Below are 13362 nucleotides of genomic sequence, written 5' to 3'. Positions count from 1 at the left end.
TAACAATGTAAGTTGTCAAAAATCTTCCTTTAGCATTAAAGTATTCACTCCCACCAGTACTACCTCCTTATTCTTTTCCTTTGCTGATATGCCTGCACTCACCTGCAGGGGATGTGCAAACACATAACCCCTGTCCCCAAGTATGCCTACCTCTCATCAGGCTGCCTCAGTTAGGTGAAACTGCTATTTCTCCTGTGTTCTTGGCAGAAGCTTTCAGTCAAGGATGACAATGACGAGACATATGAAGACAGCCCTTGAGACAAGGCTACCTTCAGATCCAGATAAAAACAAGATCCCACAGCTAAATCCACTCCCGTTGGCTGGCGGCTTGGCATTGGCAGACACTCCAGAGAGACTTCTGTTAGCCTGGACCAATGAAAAGGAGCCAAAAATAAAATCTCTTTAGCCATTAAAGAGACACATCCACCTATGATTGGTCTCAAGATCATTCACCTCAAGGTTCTCTCATTGGCTTAGAACAGTAATGCTGGCAGCCAGGTCATCCTGTGCTGAGCAGGCACCTACGTAGGCATACAACCAAACACAGCCTTCTACTGGGCACTCAGGGGAGAGGCAGAAAGAGGAGGAGGTATTAAGATCCTCCCTCTGCCTAACTGGTGACATCTTGAGAACCCACCCACTTCTCCTTTCTGTGCCTCTCCCCTGAGGCTGGGCCTGCTCATTCTTCTGGTCCAATTTTCTAAAGGACTTCGATTCCCAGGTATGGTGGTGACTGGCAACGCATGGTGAGATGTAGCCTTTTCTCAAAGTTATTTGCATTGTTATAGGGGATTCCTAAAATCAGAAAGGAAGTAATGATCAAAAAAAGTCATAAGTCCATATGATTATGGTGTGAAAGGAAACTTTGGTATAGTTTCCATTTTATGGATGGGTTAGAGAACTGAGGTGAACTCAGATCTAATACTGCTTTCTCAAAGGCATATAACTGGTTAGTGGTGGGTCTCTCTACACAAGAAAGGACATTTTGGATACATCACAAATGAACAAGTTATAGTATTTCATGTACCTTTCTAGTTCTCTTGGTACCATTGATTTTATGCCCCTTGGGAATTTTTAGTTCCACTGGGGAAGTCTTCAGAACACAAATGTGGATTACTTACTTTTAGCCATCTTTATGTGTGTTCAGTAGAAGAAGGGGAATTGTGCCCTGGGCTTTCTTTCATTGGTATTCTCTTCTTGTTATTACTAAGACACAGTAATAAGTTGACTGTGGCCAAGACTCTGGAATCATGTAACCTGCTACCTACCTATAAAGCTGTTCAGTTGAGGACTCTAGCCAGTCATATTATGACTTGTGAGCCATCACTGTTCATTGTGCAGCAAAAAGAAAATTTCTAAATAGCAGAAGGTCCAAGTCTATGTTATTGTCTTATTAACACGAGTGAATCATTTTTATGCATCTATTTTCCAAATCACTTCACGTAAGAAACCTGGTTTTATTTGACTGTGTGGAAGATGAACCTTTGAAGAGTTTCAAAACTGGCCAAGGGTAGGCTTCTATCATCAACAACAAAAAGGATAAAAGGGTTTTCACCTTTTCAGTGTAGCTTTCCTTTGGTTCACTTTCCTCAATGCTTCTCTTTCCTCATTCTCCCTGTTTATTCTTTAAAAACAAACAAACAAAAAATTAAGTCCTTTCTTGTCCATGAACCTTTTTTTCTACCCACATTAATCTCTCCTGCCTTTTGATTCTAGCTGTCTTTCCTGTCTATCTTCCTAAATTAAATTTAATTATGTTCCATTTTGTATTTTTCACTATTGGATCATGTATATCTATCTCATCTTCTTACTCAGACCAAATTCCATAAAGGCAGGGTACACATTCTATATTTAAGTATAGCCACTGTGTCTGGCGAACATTTAAATTGCACTGGTTCTAATATTAACATGAGAAATGCCCTGCATATTCTTGAGAGTGTAATTCAAAACACAAAACTCTGTTAAAATTTTGTGAAAGACCTGGAAACATAAGCAAGGAAGGAGGAAATACACTAAAATGTGTAGGAAATGAAATGGCAAGTGAATTTAAGCTTTCATGTATTTATCTGGTTGCTTAAATTTTAAACAAGAAATATGTATTACTCATATAAAAATAATAAAAAATATATCTTATTTTTTTAAAGACATCACAGATTTGTTGGGCCTCAAAAGTAGAATGGGAAGAGGTGGTGGAGCGCGTATAAGTCCTATTCTCTTCTATTAAATACGAAGAGCTTGGGGAATTGCTGTAGGAGATACCAAACTTGTGATTTGAGGTTTCTGCCCTCTAGAAGCAAACAGTCTTGTGCCCCAAAGGTAGGAAGCTGAACCTTTTAACTTCTAAAATTTATCTACCTGGCTGGCTTTCCCTTCCAGTCATTTTGCTAAGAATGGTCACATGATCTTCTCTCACTGGAGTTTCCTGTGTTTCACTGGAATCTCCTGGATGGGAAAGCTTCATGATTTAACTGATTTATTCTCTACTCCTTTATCAATCTCTTTGGGAACCCTTGGTTTGTCTTTGGAATATACTAGGACTATAGAACATAGTACTCCTATTCCCCAGCTAGCTGGAAATAAATATCTACCTCTATGTTGAACTGTCAATACAAGCTCACTGAATTCTGCATATTGTCCTAAAGGGAGTTCTAAACTGACTTCCACTTACAAGCATTGCAAAGTCTAGTTGAGAATAATAGTATTTAAACAAAAGAACCCCAATTTGTTGCCTGAAACTCATTCTTTCCTTTCATACTGCATACAACAAAATAGTCCCAGGAACCTGCCATGCCAACATTTCTCTTCTAGTTAAATCTGTATTACCCACAGCAAGAAAAAGGACATATTTTTATGAGTGATTACTATTTGAGTACCAGAGATGTCCATGAGATCCCTGGCAGGGCATTTATGATTTGTAGCAGATTTACATGGGGTGGATTTCTGTAATAGTGTTCCTCTTGCCAGCAATGAAATTTCATTACTCACAATTGGGCACTGTGAGAGATATAAAAACCTTATTTAATGTGCATTTTTCACTTATTTGGGAAGACAATCACACGTAATGACCATATTATACCCATCTGTACTTCTATCTGTCTAACGGTTAAAAAAAAACAAACAAACAAACTAAAAAGAGGTTCTTACTACAATTTATTTTTCTTATTATTTTTATTTTTAAAAACAGGGTCTCACTTTGTAGCTCAGGTTGGCTGAGAACTTGCTAGTCAGACCAGGCTGGCTTCCAGCTCATGGCAATCCTCTTGCCTCAGTCTCCAAAGTGCTGGGATTTCATGAGCCTAGCAATTTCAATTTTTAAAAACACAAGGCACTGAAAACTAAAAACTTAAAAGTCTGACACTAAAACTCATTTTAACTTATCTCAAAATTTATCCACATTGTTGCATGAAAATATTACTTTTTCATCCCACTCAGCATGAATATTCACGTATTTCATAACAAAATATGAACATGTGTGATTGTATAAACTATGTCACTATCTGGTAAATGTATCATATGATAAAAACAAATGCATATGATTATCTTGATAACACCTTTCAGTGTCACAACTTTGAAATGTATCTGGCTCCAAGAGTTTTTCATTAGGCACTTCAATATCTTAGATGTCCAGATGAAGAAGTATTGGACCAACTACTCAAATTTGGCAGAGGCAAAAGAAGATTCAGCGTAAGAAGTGTAGGCATTGACATCTTTAGAGAGAAGAGCTTGCTGAGCTTCAGAAAAAGAAATCTAGTTTGGTCCCTTAGCCTTTAGTCTAAAGGGCATGAAAAAGATTGCAAATAGAAAATGGAACAGTTTTGTGGGGGAAGACAGAGATGCAATAGAGCAAGAATAATTTGGGAAGGGGAAAATAGGATTCTAGGCAATAACAGGTACATGATGTCTCTGACTTCAGTTTACTGACAGCTGTTAGATACAGGCTTGGTTCAACCTGGCTTTAGGGATAAAATATCACTGTAGATAAATACAGAGACACAAAAAGAGCCTTAAATCCCATTGCCAAGAGTGTGAGAGGATGAGTGCCTTGAGACAAAGGTGTCTGAATTTTTCTTAACTCTCTTTTAAAGATTTCTCTTAAAATATACTACATAGAAAGAAACACATAAATCACCAATGCATTGTTTATTACGTGAAAGACAGTGTTATCTGTTACCCAACTGAAAAGCAGAATATTTCTTCTGGTAACCATGGTATAGTCTTCATTAATTTGAGAACAGACTAGGCTAAATACTGGCTTCAAGTCTAGCCAGTCTAGAACTGTATAGTAAGACCTTGCCTCAAACATAACAACAGAAATAGGATATCAGCATTCCTAATTCCTAAACTATGTCTGTTTTCCTAACCTTAATCCCTTTATTAACTTCTAAACTGTAACAACTGTTATTTTACATGAATGGTTTTATGGCTTTTTTTACTCAAACAACTTACATAATTAAACATAAGTTTTCCAGTCACTGACTTTTATGAAATAATTTGGTAGGTACTTCTTAGCATTTGGATTTTTCATTCAATGTTATATTTGTGAGATTCAGCCATGCTGTAACATGAAATTTCTATTGTTCTTTCTTGTTGTTATATAATATTCCTTTTGTGACTATGCTACTGTTGATTTATCCATTCTAGTAGACATGAAAAGCTAATTTCTTCCAGTTTGGAGCTATTTGGATTAACATCACTCTGAATATTTTTGTTTTTCTCTTGGTGCATATGTGCCTGTATTTGTTAGGAGTGGAATAACTGAGTCATAACATATGCACATGTTCCATTTTGGTAGCTGTTGCCAGTTTTCCAAAGTGTGCACCAATTTACACCCCTTCATTGTGCCAAACCCTTATCAACACTGTTTTCAGATTTTGAAATTTTAATCATTCTGGTGGGTGTACAGTGATATCTCACTGTGATTTTAATGTGCATCTCTCTGGTGACTAATAAGGTTGAGCATCTTTTCATATAGTCATTGGTCTTTTCTATATTCTCTTCCACACAGTTCCTATTTAAACTTGCTATCCATCTTTTTTTCTAGTATTTTGTTCTTTTCCTTATTAATTTTTAGGGATTCTTTATAGATTTTATGTGAACATCCTTCTATATAAATATATGAAGGATATATATTTATCCTGCCTCAACCACAGATAAATTCCTAGCACAGTGGCTTCTCAGTTAATACTTGGGTGTCATTCCCACTACCCATAATTTCCATCAGACTTCCTGAGCCCCAATGATGCCCATTTTGCTAAGCCTTTTGCAAGCTCAGCCAGATAAATGGGAAAGGGTCAACTTACTAAGCCTGCAGAGCTGTTTTCTCTATCTCTCCTTTCTTTTCTAATCCCTCCAGTTGAACTTCCTTTCTTCCCTCAAACCTTCCCTTCTCTTCCAGGGTGGCTTATTATTCACAGAATGTATACCAATGACCTTTGTCCAGTCATGGTGCCAAGACTTTAGATTTACCAGGAAACATTCCTTCTAGGGGAAAAAAATTCGATGATCATGAATAATGAGAAATGGGAAGCTCAGATGAATTAAAAGACTTGCCCAAAATCATACTGCAAATTTAGTGTTCTACCAAAGACTAAGATCTTGCATGCATGTCACAGATTTTCCAACTGTGCTAAGAAAGCCCGGGGCACACAGCTGCATATTGAGTGGAATGGTCTTTTTGAAAGTAAGTGCTGTCTTTGTGTAACAGCGTAAGGACAATGGCTCATGTCTGTCTGGACCCAGGTTGAGAGATCACATCACCTCTGCTACTTTCCCATCTCCTGGTTGTCAAAGCCTGAGGGACAACAAATGGCTTGAGCAATGAGATGAGTTAAGATAGTGTCTTCCACGCTGAATTATGTGCCATTTCCCGGACTACAGGATTCTGCCACAATCCATTTACACAAGAAATTAAATTGAAGATCGCAATGTAATATTCATATATTAAATCCTGGAGGACAATCAAAGTAATTAAGACCAAATGCTCTGAATCATCCTGTGGCATCATGAAAATTCTATTGCTGGGTTTGTAGAAGGACTTATTTCTACAACCAGTTATCTTGGAAATAATTATGGCTCCTTCGGAATGTGAATAATTTGATAGCCACCTTAGTATTCAGTAACACTTGAAACCTCTCACCTCCATGAAAGAATTCTGCTAGACAGAATTGTTAGAAAGGCAAAGAAAGTGATTTTCAAGGGAAGAGCATTAGTGGATAAGAGCCTTAATCTCATTGCTTTGTTTTACAAATGGAGCGGATATGTTTCATCCTAAACTGAAACAGTTAAAAGTGAAGCAAGGTACTCTGCTAATCTCAGCCACAGAGTGGTCTGCTTGCTGTATTGCTCTCTGGATCATAAGAATACATCCTACTGTTTTAAAAGAAGACATAGAGGAAAGGAGATTGCTCCTCATCAGACCCAACACCATACATCCGACCCCTCTCACCATACATCACCAAAGTTTCCCTTATCATTTAGTCTCACCAGCTGCTCCTGTCTTTTAGCTCAGTTCACCTCATTGTTTAGTCTCAGTTCTTCTCAGTTCCTTTCCCCCAAATTTCTCTTAAAGCACTGATTATAAAGCTCTCAAGTTATCTATTGGTACGTTAAGCCCTTTCATAGGTCTAGGTATATTGGAAACTTCCCAGTGTTCTCACACTTACCCAAGTATGTGAGTCAGCAAAGGTGATTGTTATATGGTTGTTAGATACTTGAAATGAGTGCAAGTTCAACAATGTGCACCAAACTCTCACTATTTGGGAATGACAGGGTTATTGTCATGGTAGCATCAAAGAAAGTTTATGTTCCCTTATTTTTCAGTAAATGTCTAGACACTCTCCCAAAACAATGATCTCAAACAATTACCAACAAATGAAACCCTGTCACCAAGACTGTGCAACTAAAAGATAAAAAATATATATATATTTAGCTAACTTGTACTTTTTTGAGCTATACTTACAAAGCAAATTATTTCACCTAACCTAATTATAAGACTTCTGTGAATTCTGAATATTGCATACAAAAAAGGACCTCTGATTCAACTGTTTTGCCTGGGGGGATAATTAAAATGTGCATATACAGTAATATTCTTATCAAATTATTTCTTCCCATAAACATTTATTCATAGCCTAAGTTTGTTGATTTTAAGCAACATTGCTATTACTATTACTATTGCTTCCTTTCACTCTATCACAATCTGGATTTGAAGATGAGGTATTAAGTCTGTGTTCCCAGCTATAGTACAGAAAAAAGTTGGTGCAGAAAAAAGCATTCTGTGAAGAATGAACAAAGGAAGGAAGGAAGGAAGGAAGGAAGGAAGGAAGGAAGGAAGGAGATTTAAGGAGGCAGACCCTCTAAGTGGTGCTACTGATCATCAACGTAAAGCTATTCACTTTGGTTCTTTATGTTTGCTGCAGGTTATAGCAATTCAAAGCCCTTAGATTATCCTGATTTCCAGTACAAAATACCATTTCCTTTTCAAATGCAGTTTCTCACTCTTTCATGTGCTCAGCACTAGCCAGAAAGTGTGGTAAAGCCTTCATGTCATTACATGCTAGATGGACAGACACATAAATGCCATAAATGTAGCTTATCTGGTAGAGGCTGTGGAGGATATATATTTCACGTTATCGGGGGGCTACCAGTCAGTATTGAAAGCTGTGCCAAGAAATTTTCCTATTGAGCAAAATCAATAAATTGGGGCCACAGCTAAATATTCATTAGGAAGACAGTGACGTCATGTTAGTCCAGAAAATCCAATCAACTTCTCTTCAATTACTGAAAGTCTAGATTGGCATGATCTTAGCTCTTTAGAAGAGCTATGAAGACCCCCATGCAGACTGAGTAGCAAGTGGACTACATCTGAGCAGGGGGTATAAGTCCTCTCTATGCATGGTCCTTGGTTAATTTGGTCTCGGCAGGACCACTTGAGCCCAGATTTTTGGCTCTGTTGGTCTCGTCTAGTTGTGGATCCCAGATTTTAAGTAGATATTAGCCATATATTAAGGGATAAACATACTAAAATCTATAATCCTAAAGAAGCTACACAACAAGGAGGTCCCTAGGGAAGATGTTTAATCCTCATTCAGAAGGGCAAACAGGATAGACACCAGAAGTTGGAGAAGACAGGGAACAGGACAGGAGCTTTCCACAGAGAACTTCTGAAAGACTCTACCTAGCAGGGTATTGAAGCAGATGGCTGAGACTCACAGTCAAACTTTGGGAAGGGTACAGGGAATCTCATGAAAGAAGGAGGAGATAGAAAAACCTGGAGAGAACAGGTGCTCCACAAGGAGACCAAGAACGAAGCCAGTTTCTGACATTAGAAAACTCTCTGAATGCAGAAGGGATGAATTGAGCTAAGGATGAGCCTTCTCCTACCCTGGCTGTCTATCTCTTCCTATGGCCTTTTTTTTTTTTTCTGAGTCTCTGTCATAACTCTGTGGTTGTGTATCTCTACATCTTCTCAGTTTTCTGCCTGGGTCCCCTCTTGTTGGACTGGCTTTTGTGAAGTCGGATTTGGACAATGTCTTGCTTCTTTTGGCACCTAAATATCTGGATTTCTATCTTTTGTGTCTCCATTTGCCAGAGACAGACAGAGAGAGAGAGAGAAAGAAAGAGAGAGAGAAAGAGAAAGAGAGAGAGAATGTGTTTTTCTATATGTTTAGATCTGCATCTATACAGATGGTTAGTCCCAGCTTTGTTTCTACCTTTAGTGCTTTTTATTACAAGACTAGTGAGCAGCTGGTGAGAGGCAGGGAGCATTTTATGTAATATTTTAAAGTTTTTTTTAAATGGTATGTGTATGAATATTTTGCCTGCATATATGTATATGAACCACATCATGCCTGGTGCCTGTGCAGACCAGAAGAGAGAGACCATCAGGTCTCCTGTAACTGTAGTGACAGATGGTTGTGAGTTACCATGTATATGCTGAGGACTGAACATAGATTCTCTGCAAGAGCAGCAAGTACTTTTTTCTTTTGTTTTGTAAATATATTTTTTAATTTTTAAATTTAATTTTATTTATATATTTATTTATTACAATTTACTCACTTTGTATACCCACTGTAGCCCCCTCTCTCTTCTCCTCCCAGTCTCACCCACCCTCCCTATTCTACCCCTATGCCCTTTCCTTAGTCCCCTGATGGAGCAGGACCTCCTCCTCTTCTATCTGACCTTAGCTTATCAGGTCTCATCAAGGCTAGCAGCATCTGTAGCTGACAAGGCTGCACACTCAGGGGGAGGTGATCAAAGAGCCAGAAGACACATATGATATACACTCACTTATAAGTGTATATTAGCCATATAATATAGAATAAACATACTAAAATCTATAGTCCTAAAGAAGCTAAACAACAAGGAGGACGCTGGGGAAGATGCTTAATCCTCATTCAGAAGAACAAACAAAAGAGACATCTGAAGTAGGAGAAGACAAGGAACAGGACAGGAGCCTTCCACAGAGGGCTTCTGATAGACTCTACTCACCATGGAATCAAAGGAAATACTGAGACTCACAGCCAAACTTTGGGCAAAGTGCTGGAAACCTTATGGAAGAAGAGGGATATAGAAAGACCTGGAGGGGACAGGAGCTCCACAAGTAGCAAGTACTCTTAACTGCTGAGTCATCTCTCAGGCAACAAGGGAGTCAACCTTCTAAACAAAGATGGAAACCTAACCATTTTTAAGGTCAACCCTGGGCATCACATTGAAAATGTATATGTGTTCTGCAATCAAAGAGGGAAAAAGATACAATTGGGGAAAAGCATTTCTCATCCCTCTAAAGATTTGTTTCTTTTTCCACATTTCTCAGATTTCATTCATTGTGTTTACTATCTCTTATTTCCATGCCTTTTCTTTTAATTGTCTTTTTGTCTTTAATGATTCTACTTTTTATTTATCTTATTAAATTTTTTCTAGTTTATTTCTCACGTTTTTCTTCTGTTATTTGCTTTTCCTCCAGACTTATATTTTCACATACAAATTCAGTTTCTGCCTCTACTCTACTATCATTCCAAATATCTTTCTGGATGAATGGGGAGGAGGTCCCCCCCATCAGTGGACTTGGAAAGGGGCACGGTGGAGATGAGGGAGGGAGGGAGGGACTGGGAGGGAATGAGGGATCGGGACACGGCTGGGATACAGAGTTAATAAAATGTAACTGATAAAAAAATAATAATAAAATAAAATAAAGGTAAAATAAATAAGTAAATAAATAAACAAATAATTCCTTTATATAAAAAAAAAGAAACCTGATAGACTAGGATCAGAAGGAAGGAGAGGAGGACCTTCCTTATCAGTGGACTTGGGGAGGGGCATGGATGGAGAAGGGGGATGGAGGGTGGATTGGGAGGGGAGGAGGAAGGGAGATTCAGGGGGGATACAACATGAATAAACTGTAATTAATAAAAAATACAAAAATAAAAAAAACAAATTTCTTTCTGAGACTGTTTTTGTTTTTATTTTCCCCTCTTTTTTTATTTTCTTGAGTCTTTTTTTTTCTGGCTTTCTTTTTCACTGTAATCTTCTTATTATTCATGAATTTTCTGAGATGTTTTATTTTATTTTTCTCATCTCTCTGCTCACTCCCTATTTTATTCTTGTTTATCTCTAGTCCTTTACTTTTGTTTCTCTTTCTGCTGTCCATTCCTTTTATCTCTCTTTGAGAAGTTTCTGGTATGTCAAAGTGCCAGGCTCTTTTCTGCTTTATTTCTTCCTTCACCAGGCTCTAAACACCAGGAGAGGTCAGGAATTGATCCTGCAAATCTTGGGCTGACCTGTGGGTGGGTAAGTTTATTATCTTCTCACAGGTGGGTGGAATTGTCACTGCTTGGAGGGAACCTAAGCCCACCATGCTTTCCTGGCCCTAAGGACCCATCCTACACAGTCACTGTTTCAGTCTAGTCACTGCTTGCATTCCCTACACGTCCCTTGCAAAGCAAAGTGATGAGCCCCCAGGTGCAGTGGGATAATTCATCAGCAGCTGACAGGACTAACGATTTACTCCTGAGAAATAATCCATATCCAGATAATGGATCACCCACTACTCCCTAAGACCATTTGTTGGCACATGAATGGCACCAGAATCCAGGTACAGAGCAAGGTCTCTATCCCAGGTGCATTGGTAGATGAATAGGCTGGAATTACAATGTAAAGGATTACGATAAGGCACACTTTGAATTTTTGTAATGCTTTTAAGCTCTATAAATTTGGAGGAGATTAACCTTTCTTGGCTTGGCTCTCTTAAAGCTCACACACTGGACCCTGCCTGCAGATTCAGAAGCAGGGGACTTCAAGTGACTCCTTAATGCTCTACCACTTGATACTGGAAGAAAATCAGAGAAAAAATATTTTCTGACTTCTTGAGACTGTTCCCTCTGGCTGCCACATGGCCTCCCAACCTTTGAATCTTACTGTTTGTATATGAGAATGGAGACTGATAGCAAGATACATATGAGTAGTTTATGAATGTTCACAGGTTTGAATCTTGACTGTATTATTAGCTAGCTGTGTATTCTTTGGCAGGTTGCTTAGTCACTCAGATCCTCAATGTCCTTTTCCATGAAATAGGGATCTTAATAACCCTTCTTCATAGAACTATTATGGGATCAATAAAAGTTATACATGTAGAAGGCTTATTATAGTGCCTGGCTCATAGCAAAAACTACACAAGTGTTAGATATAATTATTACAATGGCATGTCTCATTGTAGGCTGCTAAGTGAGTTCATACAAATGCATGAGGAAATTGGTCTGGAGAAAGGGAAGAGATAATCGACGCTTCTACAGCATCCCTGAAGCCATCTATGGGGAAAGGGACTAGGAAGGGTGAATTCTTATGGCAGGAGGCACTAAGGCTTACAGATCCTGCAAACTCTGGAAACAGGCAAGGAGAAGGTAGAAGACCTAGGGCTGCATTTAAGATCTTAAATGTGCAACAGGATTAGCTGCTGACCTCAAACTGATGAAAATTATTCTTCTGTGGTCTTGGCTGTCCCTGCTTCCCTGGGTTGGATTCCATTCCTCCAGAATGGACAGGAGGCTGTTTTGAAGGAATGCTAAATCTAAAAGGGATTGAAAGAGCACAAACTAAAAATTTCAAAATCTTGTGCAGGAGCCTTTAGTGTAAATGGAAGTTCCCTGTAAAAAATATAAGGTTATTAATATTCCTAATAATAAGAGACACAATCTTTAGAACTTATTGTATAAAGTGTGGCTGCTAGAAGTTGACACATTGTTTAGATGGAGAACATTCTCAGAGTCCATCTGCATGCAGAATCTTAGAGTGTAGTCCCCCCCCCCCTTTGGGACCTCACTCTCTCAGACACACACACACACACACACACACACACACACACACACACACACACACACACACACAGCACAATTTAGCCTTCAGTGAAATGATTCTGAAACTTAGAAGCTCCCTTTAGAATAGATGCTGTCCAGAGGTAGAGAGTGTGAGCTCCTGAATTCAAGCTGCAGGGAGGCGAGGAATTGATACATTTAAGCAACAAAGTCTCACTCTTTTGGAGATAAAGGTTTTGTTAAAACATGATAGTTTATTAATAATTCTTTCAAGTGGAGAGGGACCCATGCTCATCTATTGTCACGTATTTAGTAAGAACTCTCTGTGGGGCATCTAAATAGGGTTGGAAGAGCTGATGTGGTTGGGGAGATGGACCACAAGCATATGAAGATTGTTTATAATACGAACAGTGCCTTTGACAAAGAGAAGTGAGCACCCAGAGGGAAATGGGAAATATAGTCATCAGAGTTGATGTCACATAGTCACTCTGACCCTTGATTTTCTTATCCTTTTAGAAAAGCACTGTAGTATCATTGAAAGAACATTAACTTTGTAATAAGACCAACATAACTTTAAATTACAAATACCTCACCAACTATAGTTTGTAAAGTTACTTAACTCCTATGAGCTGCAGTTACGTATGCATATATTTAGGCATAAAATATCCCCTACCTCATAAGATAATGCTCATGATTAAATGAAAACATTGAAAGGTCTAAGAATAATGCTTAGTGCACGGGAAGCACTCAGTCATTGGTTCCTACAACTATAATATGCAACGAGAAAGGCAAGCATTGTTTGGAAACAGAAATGTTTTAGTTTCCCTTTCACGTTTTTATATGCCTGACAGTAAATTTCATAGAAATGAAAACCAAAACATAAATGTAAATAATAATTATAATATTACTTTATAATACCTTTTGTATGCCTTCTCAGTATGGCCCACTTGATTTATTGTGATCAAATTACAGAACAATGAAATAGCAGAGGAGGCAGATTTATATGCTCCTTGTGATCTTGGACTCCTGTCTGAGTTTCTGTTTTCCTATTTGTAAA

General features: G+C 38.3%; 1 protein-coding gene across 1 annotated transcript in view; it reads left to right on the top strand.

The window, feature by feature from the left end:
* The first annotated feature begins 635 nt into the window (after positions 1–635).
* Arhgap36 (Rho GTPase activating protein 36) overlaps positions 636–13362 on the top strand; it is a 54611-nt gene continuing 41884 nt past the window's right edge. The window contains exon 1 of the mRNA XM_060374787.1: positions 636–721. The gene's annotated coding sequence lies outside the window, so the exon portion shown is untranslated. The remainder of the gene's footprint in view (positions 722–13362) is intronic.

This window comes from Meriones unguiculatus, chromosome X (assembly GCF_030254825.1).
Source record: "Meriones unguiculatus strain TT.TT164.6M chromosome X, Bangor_MerUng_6.1, whole genome shotgun sequence".
Classification (NCBI taxonomy): domain Eukaryota; kingdom Metazoa; phylum Chordata; class Mammalia; order Rodentia; family Muridae; genus Meriones; species Meriones unguiculatus.
The sequence above is the reverse complement of the archived record's forward strand: the minus strand, read 5'-3'. Positions and strand labels throughout refer to the sequence as shown.